The 19,324-nt window shown below is 35.2% G+C and overlaps 1 protein-coding gene across 1 annotated transcript in view; it reads left to right on the top strand.

Moving 5' to 3' along the window:
* Positions 1 to 19,324, top strand: part of TBC1D22A (TBC1 domain family member 22A) — a 140,029-nt gene that overhangs the window by 116,826 nt on the left and 3,879 nt on the right. The gene's annotated exons all lie outside the window — the stretch shown is intronic.

Raw genomic sequence — 19,324 nt, forward strand, 5'->3', positions numbered from 1 at the left:
TGTAGAACTTCAGAGATCATTGCAGTAACAATGGCATAGTAATAATTTCTGTCTCGAACTCTGGGTACCATAAAAGCTCTAGGATCTCAGCTCTTTAATCTTGTGAAGCTGAATACATAATGTCTTCAAAGCTCTGCAGTTTACCAAAACCTTTATTTCATTTTGCTCCCTGAAAATTGCATATTTTGAATGTGATTAGATTAATCCCATTAACCTTATAATGTAATTGGTCAGCTTTTCCTGTTTTCCCCAGGAATTAATTCCCAATTTTTAATGGAAATTGCTTAGTGAAATTTGTGCTAGATTAGGTGCTTTTTTCTTTATTGTTTTTGTTAATGCTGTTTTTAATTGTAGGAAAATGTTAATGTGGCTTTATGTCCCTTATTCAATTGTTTTTCTTGAAGGTTGTCCCTGCAGAATTAACTGCCACCTAATAAATAGGCCCAGACGTAGCAACAAGAATGAACAGCAAATGCAACTTTTAGAGGGAATGAGACTGGCCTGGACAGAATGTAGCACAATATTTTAAAGGAGGTTTCTTTATGAACAGTGTTACAGAAGCCAGTGTTTGGATTCGGATATTCTGATGAGGTCATAAGGTATTCATGCATAAGATATTTAATGATGGATAACAACTTTTTCCTAAGCTGAAGAGCAGCACTTGGAGTTTCACACTTGCCTGCCTGCATTAAAATACATGAAGAAAATAAATATCAGGTGAAATTAATTCTAGTGATTAAGATCCATTACAGGTTTCAGATACAGTCACGCAGAACCATATTTCAATGATTATAGAACTATATAGCCATGTTTTTCCAAATGAAAGATTTAGCTGTTAATTACATGAGAACAGCTTATTTACATTGAGACTTTAACATGAGTTTTTATTTTTCTTTGATCCTAAGAGTCCTTCTTTAGCTGTGTGTATTCTTTGTATCTTCAGGAATACTGTGGTTTGGATTTTCTGTTGTGGATTTTACTGTGCAAGTACTTGAACAGTACTTGGACATTGCAAGATCAGAAAATGATTTTACAATGCAGTGTATAATGTGGATTGGATCTTTTATTTTTGGTTGTTTTTTTTTTTTTAACAGACCTGTAATGTAGTCTTACAACTGATGGCACCCATATGGTTTTTATGTTTCTTCACATTATCAGAACATTGCACAGGGTGAGGATAGGTTTTTAAAAAAAAAAAAAAAAACCCAGAACAAACCCAAACAAACTGCCCAAAACCTTAGAACCTTTTTTTTTTTTCTGTGATACAGGGGAACTGTGAACAGTTTTGTTAGATTCAACTGCAGAAGACAGAGGTCGAAAAGCTGTAGCAAATCTCTCCTGTTCAGAAGGACACTTATCATTAATTCTTCTAATGTGCAAAGAGCACAATGAATTCAAATTTATGAAAATTTAAAAGGATTCTAGAATTCATAAATCTGTAGGTTAAAATGAAGTTGGTAGGAAACTTTTTTCTCTTCCAACTCTTTAAAAGACAATTACATGTGACAATTACCTGTTTAGGCACACAGGATTCTTGACAGTCTCCAACAGACCTGGCCTTTTTTCAGTAAGTTTATATAAATAACTTTTCTAAATCTTTATGGCTTTGGCACAATTTTCTAATAACTTTTAGATTAAGTAATTGTGATTGTGCATGCCATAATTGAAAGAGGATTCTATTTTGCCTATTTGAGAAAAATGAATATGATTACAAGTATTCACACAGAATAAGGGGCAATGAATATTGCTGGGCTAATAACCCTTTGGAAAGGATGCAAGAACACAGATTGATTTTTGTTTTCTTATCCATAAAATAGTTTCTTGATACCCCTCTAGGTCTTTGGATGGCTTTAAGTGAACCAGAATAATAATTTGATTTTGGCTTCAGTTGAGTTATTTGACTAATTGAATTCACCATTTTTTAGTAAATGCTGCTGTTGAAGAGTTAAATTGATCACAGAGCAAAAAAAAAAAAGGCAAAGCATTTTGAATATTTTGAGTAAGCTCTCAGGGATCCAGAGGCATGCTGCTGCTGGATAAATACAATCATACCTCTTTTCAAAGCATACTCACTTGGGCACATTGAGAATCAATAGAATATAAGATTTGTAAATAGGCTTTAAAACAAAAGGTGTTTTGCAAATATGCAGAGCAATTCATATATAATTTGCAGAACATTTTACCAAGATGCAAAGGGTAACAGTCTTTCTGTTTTATAGTTAAGACTTACATGAATCATTGTTAATACTGCATAAAATCCTGAAAGAAAATCATATGGAAAAGCTGAGCTGAGGCTTTTGCATCCATATTTTGGTATTTTTAAAAAGTGCTGTTTTGTTCTGGACATGCTTTTCTTAGCCAGTCTTGGGTACCAAAACCAGAGAAGGCCTTCTACCAATAGAAAATAAAATTACCACTAGAAATTTTCAGTCTGGCAAAACCTCAAAGGTATTGGATGTCCCTTGATGTTAAAAAAACAAGCAAATGAGGAAAGAAAGAAGCCCCCACAAGCCCAGCCAAAACCATCCGAACCAGAAGAAGTTTTCTATGCTAGCTGGTAAAAAACCAACTGTGTTTTTTCATGGGTTCATTTATATACATTCCAGTTATGACTTGTGCATTGGAACAGCACATAATGTGTAACTTTCCATGATCTTTGAATTTTCACCTGGTAGAATAGTACACTTCTGAGCACTGGAGGGGATTTTTGTTTCTTCTGAATTCCACTGGATGTTCTTGTCAGTCCAGATTTCATTTTTGCTCCATTACAATCATGCTGTATCTCAAATGGTTTCATCATAATTACTTATTCTTTCTCAGAAGAAACATTGGGTTAGTCTTAATTGCAGAATTATCATGTTTTAACTTCAGTAAAGTTGCCTGTCTTAACAATTTGAGCCTCAGGATAAAAATATCTACATAATAGTGGATATTGTTGTAGAAAAGCAATGCCAGACTGTCAAGTGTGTCAACAAATTATACTAAAGCTAATTCAGCAAAAACTGCTGTGGTGAAGGTCAACAGAATTAAGAAAGTTGACTGAAACAAAATGATTAATGCTGGAAACATAAAATTGGAAGGTGGTTTAGCATTTATTTTATATAATGCCCATTTCTAAAATCTTAGTGGGGAGAGAATTAGAAACAGAACAAATCTAGATTTTACTTAGAGAAAGATGAAAATATCTAAAAATATTTTAAGTAATTAAATGAAAATCATAAAATTGAAAAAAATATTCCAGTTTATTTCAGAGCAACCAAAGTTTAGGTATTCAGCAAAAGAAACTCCAGCAAAATTATACTCCAGTGGAATGATTGAATTTATTTGAAGATTTGATCAAAGAAATTAGAAATTAAAAGGTGAATTTTTGATTTGAGGTTGCAGGTGATCTATAGACAGTATTTCTATAGTGCTTTCCAAATCTGACTTTTCAGATAAAATCTTGTTAGTAAGCCAAGCGGTTTTCTTGCTGTTTGGGTTCCCAGGAATTTTGTTCAAGTTATTTCTTATAGTTGGCAAATAGAATTGGTGAATATGCACTATTAGAAACCCTAGAAAAATCCAAATCACAGTATTCCTGAAGATACAAAGCACACACACAGCTAAAGAAGGACTCTTTGGATCAAAGAAAAATAAAACCTCTTGTTAAAGCCTCAATGTAAATAAGCTGTTCTCATTTAATTAAGTAGCTAAATCTTTCATTTGGCAAGACATGGCTGTATGTTTGTATAATCATTGATATAGGGTTCTGTGTGACTATATCTGTAACTGGGAATGGTTCTTAATCACTAGAATTAATTTCACCTGATATTCTGACTATATGTTTTAATGCAGGTAAGCAGCTGATGTTTCCTCTTGATGTGTAGTTCATCATCTGCTCTGGCTCTGACCATAATGAAGTCTCCCATCATGAAGTAGTGTGGTAACAGAATAAATATAATGTAGTAACAGCATGATTTAACTGCATGAATCAGCAGAGGGCTGTTGGGGCTCTCCAAATCTGTACTGCAATTTTGCTATCTCAACACAGCGTTAGAAAATAAATGGGGTAGCTTTAGCCTTGGAATGGTTCCAGTCACCATGAGTAGTCTGACTTTGTGCTTTCCTGGGGCTGCAAGGATGCTATTTCATACTGCAGTCCTGTTTCAGTCTTGCTGAGTGTGTTATCATTTCCCTTGTGGCAACATGATCACTCACCAATAAGCAATACACTCTAGGTCATGAATGTGGAACTGCAATGAAATAATTTGCCATTTTATTACCTTTATTTATGGTTACTTTTCAGAAAGAAATTACAATTATTTTGGATATTTTTAGCTATTTGGATAGTTTTGGATATTTATTTTTGCCTCCATGTAGATTTTAAATACTCAATCAGTTTTTGTTAATATATCTACACAGGTATCAGAGCTCTTCCAGTTGATGAGCTTGTTCACTTTACCAGTAGGCTATCCAAAGTTTTTCATAATTTTCAGGAAGACTGTAAATAGGGAAACTCCAACATCTCAGAGGATAATACTGTGATGAGACTGGTTTTATTTTATAGTGACCACAGTATGTCCAGCTAACAATAGTAATGACTTATTAATATTGTCTGCAAAAAGAGCTAGATGTTCATTTTTCTGTTTGTATTTTAATGGAAATCTTGTAACATGTAAGTGCTTCCTGTATGTGTGGCAATTTTTGTTTATCTATCTCAGAAGGCACAGTGGGAAGAAAGTAATTTGATCAGGAAGATAATAAAGACATAGTTTTGATTTCAAGTATTAAATTCTGTCATCTTTACTTATTATCTCTCTAATAATTATTATTTATTAGTATTAGCCAGTTTTCTTGCTACCAGTTAATCAGTTAAATTTTTCTTTAAAAAATGAAACATTTTTTCCCCCATGTCATTCTTAACAACTTCAGTTCTATCTTTAATTCTGAAAAGTGAATCCACATTGGTGGATGCAAAAGCGCAATAGAATAATTTCATGTGGTTGACTTTATTCTGGAGACTTAAATAGCATTTAACAGTATCAACAAAAATATAATGCATTGTCCTAAATACTTTTTTTTTGTTAATCATCTACAAAGGGAGGATTTTTTAGTGGGAGTCAGTATGAGGCTATTCAGCATTTTCACTAACAAAATAGCTGATAATAGAAATCTGCAGGTGACACAGATCTACCATTCTGACAAAGTGAGGAGAGCAGAGCAGTTACATAAACAAATCTTGAATCACTTGTTCAGTTGAACTCTTCAGGTGAGCTCTATTTTGATATAGTCAAGTAAAAAAAAATTGCAAATAAAGTAAATTAGAACAGGTCATACCTCTGGAGTGTGAGACTGTACCCTATGACATGTGGCTTCAAAAGGGTGGGTGATGCCTACAGCTCTCCTAATGAGCTCCCAGAATGATGCTGTGGCACATGGGAGTGATTGGATCCTTGAATTACTGAACCTAAGACCTTGTTTTGCCTTTTGGTGGTTTTCTTTCTTTGTCAATATTCCATCCAGTTCTGATGTCTTAGGTCAAAGACATAGAGAGGGCTCAGAGAGCATGACTGAAGTATTTGACATACTTAATTTGTCAAAAAGAAAACCAATAGGTGAATTGATTCATATATGAGAAAATTTATATGGAAAAAGCTGAGGCATTAACTGATAATAAATTTCTGTAGCTCTTAAAGATTTCAAATTTTGAATTTTTTTTTTCAAAAACACCCAAATTTTTTAATTTTGGGTGTTTTTCCCAAAATTAAAAAAAAAACCAAAACATCAACCTAACCATATGTTTAGATTTAGTTCCTGTTATCCACACAGGAGGTCAGACCAGGATAAGTAATGATCTTCTCTGGCAGCATCATCTCTGACTCTAGGAACCAGCCCCAAATTTATGTTGTGTATCTGTCACGTAATACTCCCACTGACATACATGGTTGCTAGCATGTGTAGGTACAAAAAACATCTGAAGCTCTCACAGTTGTTGAAACAGTTAGATAATGAACTGGCCTTAAAATATAATTTTGAATTGTCAGTCATCATTTCTAAAACATTTATAATGTTTTTGTCTACAAACAGCCTTCTAAACATTTTGGACTCTAGTAATTTTTAGTTATCTTTATCCACTGAGAGCACACATTGTTAGAACCACATTGCAGTGGTAAATATGTCTAAAATTGTAATTCTCTGTAAAGCCTGGTTGCAGAGGAAAAACACTACTATGGATAAAAAAAGGTTCAATAATTGTTGAGTAATCACTGTTTTTTCCTTGTTGTTTTTATTTTTTGTCACTGTATCCAATAACATTATTGAACTCTAGAAGCAAGTTGATAAAGTTCTGCCTCTAAGTTGTGTCCTTCCTTGTCCTGGAGGGCTACATGAAGTAAAAAGAAATAGATGTAAATTTTCTGTTCAGACCTCTATGCCTCTAAGGATGCTGGGACTAAACTCTTTAGGGATTGAGCAGTGTGCTTTGGAGGCTGGGATACAGAACTGGGGTCCCCTTCATCTGCACATGTTGGCAAGAGTTGTGTTTGGTCCAGTTCCTGCTACAGGAAAGGAAAGATGTGATAGGTGTGTATAATCTGAGGGGATTTCCAGTAAGCTTTGCTTTATGGCTTCTACTTCTGAGTGCTTCTGTTACTGTCCAAGTTTTAAATCAAATCTTCTACAGAATGAAAACCTGATTTGACTGTCCTGTAAGTTTCTAGAAAAGGCATTTTCTGATTCCTGTACCCTATATTTCTCTCACCAACCAATTTTTTAAAATTTATTTTCAGTAAATATCACAAAGGGATCGCTGCATTTTCACCATTTCAATATAAAAAGGGTTTTTCTTGAACAAAGGAAGAACTCCTGTTCATCCTGAGCAATTTAAGTGACCTGCTAAACTAAATGCACTGGCAGGACTTCCATTTAGTTAGTAATTCACAGCTGTCACTGGAGACATCTCTCTACAAAGAAAACTGTTTTCTCTCTATGTTTATTTGTTCAGCAGAACCTCCTGCATAACAATGTCAATTATTGGCCTTATCAGTGTGTAACCCTGGAGAAGACTGAAATCACAGGAGCCTGTACACTTGACAGCCAAACTCAATCAAAACTACTGATAAGAGAACAAAGACAAACCAGAAGTTTTTGGAGTATGAGCTTAGTAATGGTGACATATGCCTTTCTTTGAGACAAGAAAATGGAGGAGGATTAATTTTCTTTCTTTCAATTTTCTGTTCTCTCCTATGGTTTCCTAAATGCTAGTGCATGTAGATTTTGCTGTCTTACAACAAAATTGTCTCTTTGCTACTGCAAGACAGTAAGAATAAGAAGAATTGAAATGCTTATAGTTTTGTCATCCTGATAAACAAATCAGAATTAGATTTTTTCCAGAAGTGTCATTATGGCAGATTAACTGTTACTATCATAGCCTCCTGGTTAGATCTTTCAGCTGCCTTAAAGAGTAAAACCTTTGAAGAACTTGTTTGCTCTCTGTAGTGTTTTTTGCATTAGACATCCCTTTTCAAATATACAAAGAGCTCTCATTTATCCCATCTTAATTTGTTTTCTTCACAGTAGCATTTGCTTGGTGTTAGCTGAATGAATAGCAGTGGCTCCATCCAGTCCTCAGGAGCTGATTCACTAAAGCTTTGTGTTAATTTTTTTTCCTCACAATTTCCACACTTCTTGCTTAGTTTCAGGCACTGATGCCCATAGGTCAGCAGGTTAAAAAGGGGCATCTGCAATCCTTAATAGCTGTTGTTCTCTACCCCATCCTTTCTTAAATATTGTCACCCCTGAGAAATTACAGCAGAGCACAGCACAGAAGTGCTATGGCAGTGCCAGCTCGCAGGCAAGGCTGTTAAAGCAACCCGAAATTGCCAGCAGCAATATTCCTCTGAAAGTTATATTTCATGTAGTTGACATCTTTATTCTCTTCTGTGAGAAAAGGTCACATCTTCCAAGCTGTGCTATGGTGTCCTTTCTAGGAGATTATTGTGATAAATACAGGAATTCCTCCTCTCATCTGCCTGCTAAAGAAGCAGAAGCAGATGAGAGATGCGTTACCGTCGGTGACCAGCCCATCAAACACGTTATCCTACAGACTGCATCACTGAAATGTTTATCCATTAGAACTGGTAGAATGGATTTTTGCCTGACCCTGAAACATTTTTGGTCATATTTATTTATTTAAACAAAATGACATTTTATTCACAAGGTATGGTTTTGTAAAAGAAATAACGTTGTCACAAATCCAGTTATCCAAAGAAAATGAATTTAGGCATAATGCTGTCCTTAAAACCTATTTGGTTTATGTGTGGTTTTGATTCTTTGGATAACCATTTCAGATAGATTTGTTGGAGGCTTTTCTTTGAATCTCTGAAGGCTACAACCTTCTTCTTAGTGTAATTGGAATTTTTATGAAACCAAGTGGGTGTAAGAACCCAACACCTGGGAGAAATATAGCAAAATATTACTCATATTCAGTTTATGTAAATCTAGTTGTCATATGCTGAGATAACTATTATGAAAACAGCATTTTTCTCTCCATTTTGATTCTCTCTGGTTTTAGTAATATTTCTCCTTACATAGTGGGAAATTAAGGACTTTGACCTATTTGATCTTTGATGACCATTCTAGAGCTTCTGTGCAATTGGTGGTTTTCAGAGTGTTCATTGGCCAAACTGCCCTTTGGGTATTGATGCCATGACAGAGGCCACTGCTTTCAGTGGGCAGGTTCTTTTAAAGTTTGAGTGTAAGCTTGTTTATTTCCTTATGTGTGTGGACCAGGATTACCAAGAAGTAGTCATGGCCTCAGAGCTTTTACTACTTTCATCTTTGAAATCTTAAAAATGAGCAGTCTGAAAAGATTAGCCTAGCCCATTGTCACCCACTGTACTGAAAAGACATTCAGCTCTCTTATGTTTGTCTGGAGGCTGTTCTTTTGTAGATAAATAAAGGAATGTACTGGTTCTGCATTGGAGCCCTTCATTCATTTTGGTTTACAAACACATATTTTTGATGAAACTTGAGGCATTTATCATCTTATATAGAAATTTAATCTCAAATTCTGGCTGGCCAAGGTTGGTTTGTAGGTATCTATTTTTATCAGTATGGTGATGTATAAGAATGGCAGTTAAATAAAATATAAAGAAAGTGTGATGGTATTTTGTGTTAGAAGTCCAGGGCCTTAGGATATTTGTATGTACCTTGGGGCTTCCAAGTACTCCATTTAGAGTTCTCATTTTTCCATGGTTCCAGTAATATATTCTTTGGTTTTAAAAATTGCATTTCTCTGGCACTTGAATGAGAATTATTTATTTGGGTTTCATGTAATTTCTTTAGTTATGTTTAACAGTAGACTGGGAAATGAAGAACTGACCTTAGCAGAGAGTATTAGAAAAATGTTGTTTGTTTAACCTTGTGAAGCAAACCTTGATAGAGAATATGATCATCTTCTAGAATGCCTTTGGATTGCTTTGTAATGGGGGTAAAGATTTAGGTCATAATGTAACTTTGGTGAAAGATCAAAAGTATATAAATTATTTCACTTTGATTTATAAACCATTAGATAAATTGAAGCATCTTGTCTGTGAAATATCAGGACATAAGGAGCAGCATATATTTTTAACAAAGCTTGATAAATTTATGGTATTGTGTGGTACAGAAAGATTCATCCTGGTTCAGGTTTTTTCTTGCCCCCAAACAAACTGAAGGTGTCTTGAGCACAGTTTCAGTTATTAATCGTGTTTCTCATGTAATATTTATTGGTTTAGGATATTTTAATTCTTTAGCTTATAGTACAATTGGATTACATTGTGTAAATTTGAATTGATTCTTCAGTCTATTGTCTATGCACTTTTGGAATTTCTCTCTGACTGAAGCATTCATATATTTATTTTTTTTCTTAAGGCATCAAGGAATAGATAGAAATTTGTGGGGATGTTGTTGTGATTTGTACATTGGGAAAGCCTGTGCAGCTTGGGTGATCCCTTGTCTTGTGTTCTTGTGCCTGTGTGCTATGCTCACCAGGGAAGCTTAATTGATTTCTTAATTTGCACAGTGGCATTTTCCTCAGAGATGAAGGGATTTTCAGATTACTTCCTATTGATTTTTGTGAGTCTTCTCAAGTTAACTGGGAAATTTTTAGTTATCAGATGGGGCAGATTGTTTCCTTTAAAAGTGATATCTTCATGAAGGTCTTTTCCACTGCCAATTCATTGGTTCTCTGTACTGCTGATCTTAGAGGTGCACAAATGCTTCATGGGCTTTGTCATGGTAAGTGGGGAATGATTGTTATTCAGAACAAAACCAAAATGTGGCTTCATTTGGTGGTGATTGAGCAATGAAATGGAACTGGCCTTTCAGCCCTATGTCCCCTAGGATACTGACAATATTCCATTTGAGCTGTGCTTAGGACTGCTTGTTTTACTTATAAAATTACACTAGTTTAAGTAGGGTCTGCACTGTGACTATTTATTGGATGTAAAAGTTACATATCTTAGGCAATACTACTTAAGTTCTAGAAAACAGGTAATTTTGCATCAGTCATCCTTAATATATGTTTTCTCTAAAAATTCTCTAAAACAAGATGAGATTTTTCTCAGAACAATTGACAGCATTTTGTCAAAACATAATCATTACTTTAGTTTAGAAATACATACAATTTTTATATACTTTTCTCCTGTGCTTCATTATATTCAGTTGGGATTTTATGATTTGCTTTCCTTTATTTTTGGCTGAGCTTTTAGCTATGCATACTACAGTGTTAAAATTGAAGTCATTGTAGATAAGGAAATGAAATATATGTGAATTTGTAGCTGTGGAATTGTCCCACTTAAAATGCATTGCCAAATTATGGTCAGAAAAACCAAATCAAGAAGAGTGGTTAGCATATGGACTTCATGGAAAGGTAGAATTGTAAATTTTCTCTTGGAATCTGCTATAGAAATATTTTGATCTTGCTCGACTACAGAAAAAAAATAGAATGTAGTAACTTATTGGTGAGTCATTTCAGAAATTGAATTCTGCTATAATTGCTGCAGCCTTAATTGGTACAGTACATTCTGTGTTTGGAGGGATTGTCTTTGGATTTTCTTTTTATAGAATGACCACTGATCTTCATGACTTTTTATATTCTGGGTATTTGCATCTGTTCTCCTTTATTGTGTTTTGGATGGAACTAGTGATAAATGACATACTTGGGCTTTTCATTATTTATTTGTTATGGTTTGTATTTTGGTACATAAGAAGTAAACATATCTTCAAATACCATCAATATAACAGTATTTCATTAAACAATATGGCAAAAATTAAAATCAGAGTGGTTCAGGACTGTTCTGTTCTGAGCTCTAGCAATTGGAACTGTCAGCTCTATTTCCAGCAATTGGAACTGTCACTCTATACAAGTGTGAAGCTTCCTGACACACTCAGTTTCCATATGAGATATATAAAATAGAAGTTCTGTTTTCTCTAGTTTAAATGTGAGAAAAAAACTAGGACTGTTTTTGTTTGACTGTCCAATTTAAGTTTGAATTTAAATCAGTGTTCGAGTATCACAGAATCATGGAAGGTTTTGGGATGGAAGGGACCCTAAATCCTTGAGGTTCTGTGGCAATGCCTGCTTTGATTCTAGCTCCTTAGCCTTGTCTTACAAGCTTGAGATGATAATGTGTGGACAGTAAGTTCAGCTGAGAAAAAGATCTAGCATTCAAATTTGATTCTTGTCTTAGGGATGGAGATTACTTGTGGGTTTGGTTTTTATTTGGGACCAAGGTAATAAGACTACCTATAATACCAGCTGAGATGTGGTCCTCTAATGTACTTTCAGTCCAATACTCTTGGAAATGAAGATGTAAATCTCTTCAGCTAAGTGGGCTGAAGCTAAGCACAGCCTCTCTGACAGAGTCCTTTAGAACCACATATTTTATGATTAGTGATTAAGGTTGCTAATGACTTGTGTAAGAGATCCATACCAGATGAAACAGGACTTTAATTGCTGGTTTAGTGTCCTGAGTCCTGGAATCTTTTTCAGTAGTCATGAAAAGGAAAACATGAAAGGGAAATGATAAAACCATCAACTTTTCATAAGCTTTCATTTTCAGTATGTTAAGGTGTATTTCTGTGAAAGTCTTATTAGGAATATGAAATTGATTATAAGAATATCATACTTCTTTATATTTTCATAAGATTAATGGCAGATTGATCATTTGAAATGAAGAATTAAAATGTATATTTGAATCAAAAGAATATCTATATTTATGTATATATATTTATACGGTATTTGAATCAAAGGATAAAAAATATACCCTTGTTGAGAACCTTGAGGTGACAAATGTAAGCTGGTAGCAGAGGAAATTAAACTTCAAAATATTTAGGTTTTTAAAAAATATTCACTTTAAGATGCAGCAAGTCTAGTTGGAATTCTGAATATAATTGTTTTTGCAGAGAAAAAAATTATTCCTACTGTTCTGAGTTCTGTGTTCTATAGTCTGTTGATTGACATGGTGTTTGAAAAAAAGGTCAAAATTAAGAAGTCAAAATAAGACTGAAAGAATTCATGCTCATTTCAAGGAATTCTAGGAGCATAATGTAAGTAATGCACAATAAAGGAATGTAGAAGAAAAGATCAAATTTAGCATTGAATTTAGGAAGTTCAATATTACAGTATTTCTGCAAATATTTGAGTCAGGGTTTTTTGATTCTTGTTTCTTTCCTCTAAACTTTCACATTCCAGGTGGAAGTTTTTGAGTGACACTGATTTATGACTGGCCAAGAATATGTCCCTCAAATTTTTCAGGCTGTGTTGAGTGCAGGCTTCAATGCTCCTGCCACTTAGAACAGATAAATCAGTGTTGCCCCATCTTGTGCTTATCAAAGTTTTGGTTCATCCATAGTCTTTGAACTTACAGGAACCAGGAATGCATTTTGCATCCAGGATCCAAAAGGGACTGTTCTGTGCTACCTCAGCCATTGGGGCTGTGTGCTTTCCATGCTCAGGAACAGCCCAGGCACTCAGCTGTACCACTGAAGGATCCAGGTCCACTTATGCCTCTCCATCCGTATCTGCAGCAAATATTTCTTAAGCTGCAGTAGGTGACCCATTCCTACTATCTCTTTAATATTAGATTTTGAAATCTTAGTATTCTCAATTCCAGCTGGGCCCAACAGGAAAGAAATGTTTTCTCTGGCTCCAAGACACATGTAATTAATAAGAGGCACAGCACTCCAGGAATAGATCTCATCATTTGCAACTCTGTGTAGCAGCTTAGGACATCTGGAGAAGGAAGAAGTGGCAGCAGCATAGGGAATATTGCTGAGCATATTGCAAGAAGCAGTACTCAAGAAAGAAAAGAGAACTTGTCTCAGAGCTAGAGCTGTATTCATTTGGTGCACTATCATATCAACAGCAAGGGGCAGAGAGAAGGGGAAGGTGGCACTGAGGCAGCTGAACAAGGTCATCCAGGCTCTGCAGAGTGTGCTGGCCCTGTGCTTTCATGTCACCAGGCACTGCAGTTACTGCTTTGATAGCAGGCTGCTGGGGAGGGTTTGCACTGAGCTTGGCTGAGTCCCAGAGCAGCAGGAATCCTTCATCCTAAATAGCTGGGAAGGGTTTAGAGGTTACCATGGCACAGCACCCTGCCAGCCTGGCTACTGCAGCTCTTACAGGCTGTGAGGCTCTGCAGCTCTGGCACATCTGGCTGTGTGCTCCACAGGGCAGGGAAGGGGACTGAGGCCACAGAGGGGTTGCCCACTTGGCACTAGCCATCCTTTCCTTTCACCCTGGACAATCCCAAATGCAATCAAGTGAAAAAGAATGTTGTAAAGGAAACAGGAATTAAACAATCCCTATATTAAGGATTTATTTTTGCCTATACAGTGCTTACATCTGATTGCAAACAAATGTATGAATCATCCAGCTCTATCTCTAGTCCAACATTATGCAATTTCCCATAAAACCATAAAAAAATTTAGGTTTCTTTTAATGCATGCATGAGGTTTATTTCTCTTTTCTATTATCTAAAAAGATAAATGAGCCTTTTTTTTCTTCCCTGGCATTAATTGGTTTCCTCCTTAGGTTGTCTCAATAATTACTCTAAATAAATTTTTAGTAGAATTTTACTTCATTAGTTCTTTAAAAGTAGGTGCTATATTCTGGGATTTAGAGTACGGCTTTGGAAAGTACAAATAAATGGGCCATTTCATCAAATTGCCAGCATAAATTTTGCAGTGTTTTATATGTGTTCATAATGTGTAATACATTCAGCTCTTATTAAAATTATAGTTGTTAGCATTTTCTTATCAAATCATTGAAGATTATATATAAATTTAATTTACCTTTAAGTTACTTGTATACAGTCCTCAAGTATAATATTGTAAAGTTTATGATCATAAAGTATAGTAAGATTGTAGGTTCTGCCTATCAGTATAAAATAGAGGTGTGGTAGACCAGGAGTGCTCAGACTGTAATTTCATTGCAGTTAACAGCAGGAAGGATTCACAGCTCTCATAGAAAAGTACTGCATTTTAGGCATGCCTTTATTTGTTAAATTAATAGATGGGTTCTCAGTTTTGACACTAAAAGCTAACTCTGGTAATGTCCTCAGTATGTTCAAGTTTGATTTTAACTTAAGTTACTGACATTTTATATTATCTAAATGGAAACACTGTTACTGGTTTTTACGTCCTGTTTCTTCTCTTAAAAAAAAACAAAACAACAAAACAACCTTGCAATTGAACTTTGTCAATAATTCACACAGACAAAAACTCTGAATTTTCAAATTAAGTATACTGCTTTTATTAGCACCAAAGATACCTTAGTGTTCTTCTCATTAGAATAACATTTTTATGCTTTGTAAGCTTTCAACATGTTTTCTCTTATTAGTTCTCTCTCTTTTTATGTTCCTTCCTTCAAGATCCACATATGGAGTCAGAGTAGGGGTGATAGCAAATAGCATAATAACTACAGGTAGCCATTGCCAAATAACCAGTATTATTGGCCAATCTTCTGCTGAAAATTGTATTTCTAACAGGATTATAGCAGACATCATACTGTAAGGAGATTTGGTAATGAACCAGATTCCAAAACACAATAAAATTTGCTTTCTTTGCTCTGGGTTTGGGGTTTTTAAAAATTGTTTTAATATGCTGAGGTTTTACTGGGTTAAAATCTCAATGAGGAGAAAGAGTCTGATAACTTTGTAATAATTACTATAAATATATTTTGTGAAGTTTTATTAATATTCAGTTTTGATGTAGTCTACAAGGAGCAGACCTTGACCTTTTTGGTTTTAGAGGAAACTGAGGGATAAAGGCTTTGGAAATCACCTTTTTTGAGCTGTCTATCTGGTAGTCTGGTATTTCATTTTAGCTACATGTATTGGATCTTCTGGGATAACACTTTTTCCCTCCAGAATAATTTTGTGTCTGACAACAGCCATTGCTTAACAGTAAGAGTAAGAGTATTGCTCTTGCTGTTGTGGTGTGTAAAACATAGACCTCATACTTTTCATACATCTAGAGGGGCTTTTATACCACAGCACTTCCAGCATGTTTGCTACTGTCTTGTCTTGACTACAAGGTGAAGGCAATAGTTCTAGAATACATGTTAATTATCTGAGAAAAAATAGATTTTGAAAGTACATTCACTTTAAAACTGCACTCTATATAGCAACTTCTAAGTGTTTAAAAATACTTTATATATAGTAGCATAGTTGGACATGCTATATATAAAGTGTTGTAGCATATTTTACAAACACACATGTGTAAAGTATGGTGTAAATCCAAATGTAGTTAAAGTTCTGGAAATATGATGAGTGAAATTCTATAAATTCAACATTTTTGGTAAAAAAATGTTGAATTTCGAATGTACTGAAGAATTATTTTAGAATTCTGGGTTAAATACATCACTGTAAAGCAAAACTCCCTTACAAAGGCTAGTATATAGTCTGCATTCAGATCTTTTGCCATACTTAAAAGTCAGTTTGATTTATAGGTTTTTAATCTATTCATAGTCTGACCCAGCAACTCTACTGCACCAGGCCCCTCTGTCTTTTAGTTACAAATGAAAAAACACAATTCTACTTGTCAGGAAACATACCTTTATTGTTTCTTGAAAAGATCCAAAGGGGTAAATGTTTAGCGTTGTTGGGGTTTTTTTGTTTTGTTTTTGTTTGTTTGTTTGTTTGTTTTTGCACTTTGGGATTTCTTTTCTATTTAAGCCCATGTCCTTTAAAAAATGAAACACTAGAAAACTTCACTGTGGAAGTTAGTTTCATAGTGCAAGTTGCTGCTGTAAGCCAGGCTAGCATTGGAGCCTGAGCAGCCTGTTCAGGGGTGTGCCAGGCGAGCTGTGAAATCCCAGTGGACAGATTTACAGTTTCCCTGGCAAGCTGCTCAAGCACCCTCCTTGCAAAGGATTGTTTTTGTATGACAAGTTAGCTTCAGCTTGTTACTATTGCCTCTTGGCACCTTTTTTCTTCTTTCCTTCTCCCTCTGTGTGGGACTGCTCTCAGATCCTGCCTTAGCCTTCTCCTCTCCCTGCTAACAAATGCCAGTTTTCTCACACTGTCCTGGGTAACATCAGCTGCAGCCCCCAGCTATGGAGTAACACTGTGACTGAAATCTCTTCACTCTTTGTGCTTGATGAGGGGCAGGAGCAAATACAAGTGGTACCTTGATCCTCCCCTGCTTGGCTGGCAAGGAGGGAGGGAGGATGGAGATGCCTTTCCCTGGTGTGGCACGAGAGCACAGACAGCACAAGTAGAGCTGAAGCTGTGCTGGCAGGCTGGGCCATGCAGATGGGTCCCAGTTCAAGGGATTAATATAGCTGCTCCTCTCAGTAAGAGTCCAGGAAACCAGGGCACTCTGTTTGCCAAGTTCAAAGGACATAATTTGGAGCATATTTTATGTTGGTAAAGCCAAAATATAAACAAACATTGGCCTGGGATTTTAGAAATCCCAGCTCTGATGATGATGATCTATTGGCTGCCTGCTGATTCTTCAGCCAGGTGTCATCACAATACCATTTAAATTAAGCAGAAAACAAAACTCTTCCAGGAATATTTTACAAAGATTGATTTTTAGACTCAGTTTTTGTCTGAAATAGACCAGGCAATTTATCATCTACAAGTTTTTAATGGTAAATGTTAATTCACATTATGAGTCCTCATATTTCAAAAAGTGCCTTATATTTTAATACTGTTGTAGATGGGAAAATGAATCTAAGAAGTTGGTATGCGTGCCTTATTTGTACATGCTGCTTAGCTGTTTATCTCTTGGCCAAAAAAAAAAAAAAAAAGATAATTAAAAATAAATTAGTGAGCTTGAGTCACTTGTAGTAATTCTTGCTCTTTTTTTGTTTTTTTACCGTAAAATGATGAGCTGAGCAGTTTTAGACAAACTTGTCGTCTTTTAAATATTAAGTAGTGTGTTTGTACAATTCTTCAAATCCAAAGACTTTTGGGGTTTTTGAGAGTTTCTCTATAGTAGCTTTCTTATTTCCAAAGAATGCTCTGTATGCAGCAATAAAGGCAGCATGATTTTCTTTAGCAGTCAAAGAAAAATAGAATTTTCTTATTTAAAGAAAATAACATTTTTCTTAGTGAGGTTTTTGCCAACTTCTACTTTATTTTTAAAAAAGATCTAAGCTTTATTTCTATCTGAGCAAGTTTTGAAGCTCTGTAGTAGATCACAGGAAGATCAGCCTTATCTTTAGATGGTCATACAAGTAGTATGTCTTTGGCCAGTTACTTTGCATGGATTTATAACACATATTCACTAGTCAGTATCAGTTTTGGACTCTGGTCTTCTCCCCTGGTAACAGAGGCAACATGCCTACTCAAGCAGAAGTGAACTTGGAGACGTAAATGCATTACAATTGTTTATATATTGAATTCAGATGAAAACTATTATTAAATTTGAAATTAATGGTAGAAGTATTAAACTAGTTCATCACTAACAGTCCTATTTCAGATTTGAGCTATACGTTAAATTTCTTATACCATGGATGTTGAAGCTATAGTCTTTGGATGTTCCAAAGCCCAAAGAAAACCAAAGCCCAAAAGAAACCCAAAGCACTGCTCCAGCAATATGAATCATTTGCACCAGTAGTCTGACCCAGAAAAGTCTTGAGACTGCAAAGAGTAAAAGAGGTAATTTAACAAAGCTCACTGAATTAATTGCTGTGTCTTAGGGCTGCTTGAAAGTTAGTTTTGTAAAAGGAGAAAAGAACTTTCATGGAGGAAGGCATTTATGATCCCTCCACACAACCTTCCTACACTCTACTGCTAATTTATTAATTACAGTTATCAACATAACTGTCAAATAAGTACATAGAAATTTTTTAGAAGAGTGGGATTTTGACAATTGTACAATACTTTATTAGAAATGTGTTCTCTCAAGTGTAATAGAGACATTCTCATGCTAACTCTGCTGTATTACAACTTATTATTCATAATTAAATATACAATACTGCTCAACTTCTATCCTTTCACTTTTCTTATTACAAGAACCAGTATAGCAAGACTGTGAAATGGATGAAGTCAAAATAATTTTCTCACAAACACAAAGAAATAGTTTAATGTTAATTTCTGCTCCTGGCTTTTCTTAAAATCAGTGAATCCTTGCTAAGGGCTTCTACAGCCATCTTCTATGAAAGAAGGTGCAGAGAAGGGAGAAGGGGGAGCAAGGAAAACAGGACTCTTATGAAGAAGAATAATTTCCCTGGGTACTTATACATGCTACTGCAGGATTTTGATTTATAACAAGATAATGGCTGTGGTTTTAATTGCATTCCCATTTACTTATTTCTGATCTTTAGAATAAACCTGAACAGATGTTCTCACACAAAAATATACACATCCTCACAAATACATATGCATGTATACAAATGTACACAAATTGTCTGCATTTTTTCTGCAAAAATAGAGCACCTAGAATATACAAGCAGGCTTAAACAACTTCACTTATTCCTAAGATTGCCTTTTACCTCCCATCATAAAAATCCACATTTATTTTTGTTGTGACTCATCCAAAACTTCTCTTTTGCTGTTTTGCCACAGTTTATCAAAACAATTAAAACAGGTGATCTGCTGAATGGAGATTTTTAAACATGAACTTCAAATTTGGCCTAGGGTGGCTTTTGCATCATTTGAGGGTTTCTGACCTAATGGATCACCAGGTTTTTTTTTCTTTAAAGAGCAAACTAACTTCCTGAGTGTATTCAAATTAGGAGCCTTTTAAAAATTGTCATTTGCATGAATTGTCAGGAGCTTCCAAAGAGTCCTGTCAGAGCTGGCAGGTTTCAGCCTACAGATGAGGATTTGAGGCTTTGTGCTGCTGAGGA

Source organism: Serinus canaria, chromosome 1A (assembly GCF_022539315.1).
Source record: "Serinus canaria isolate serCan28SL12 chromosome 1A, serCan2020, whole genome shotgun sequence".
NCBI classification, from domain to species: Eukaryota; Metazoa; Chordata; class Aves; order Passeriformes; family Fringillidae; genus Serinus; species Serinus canaria.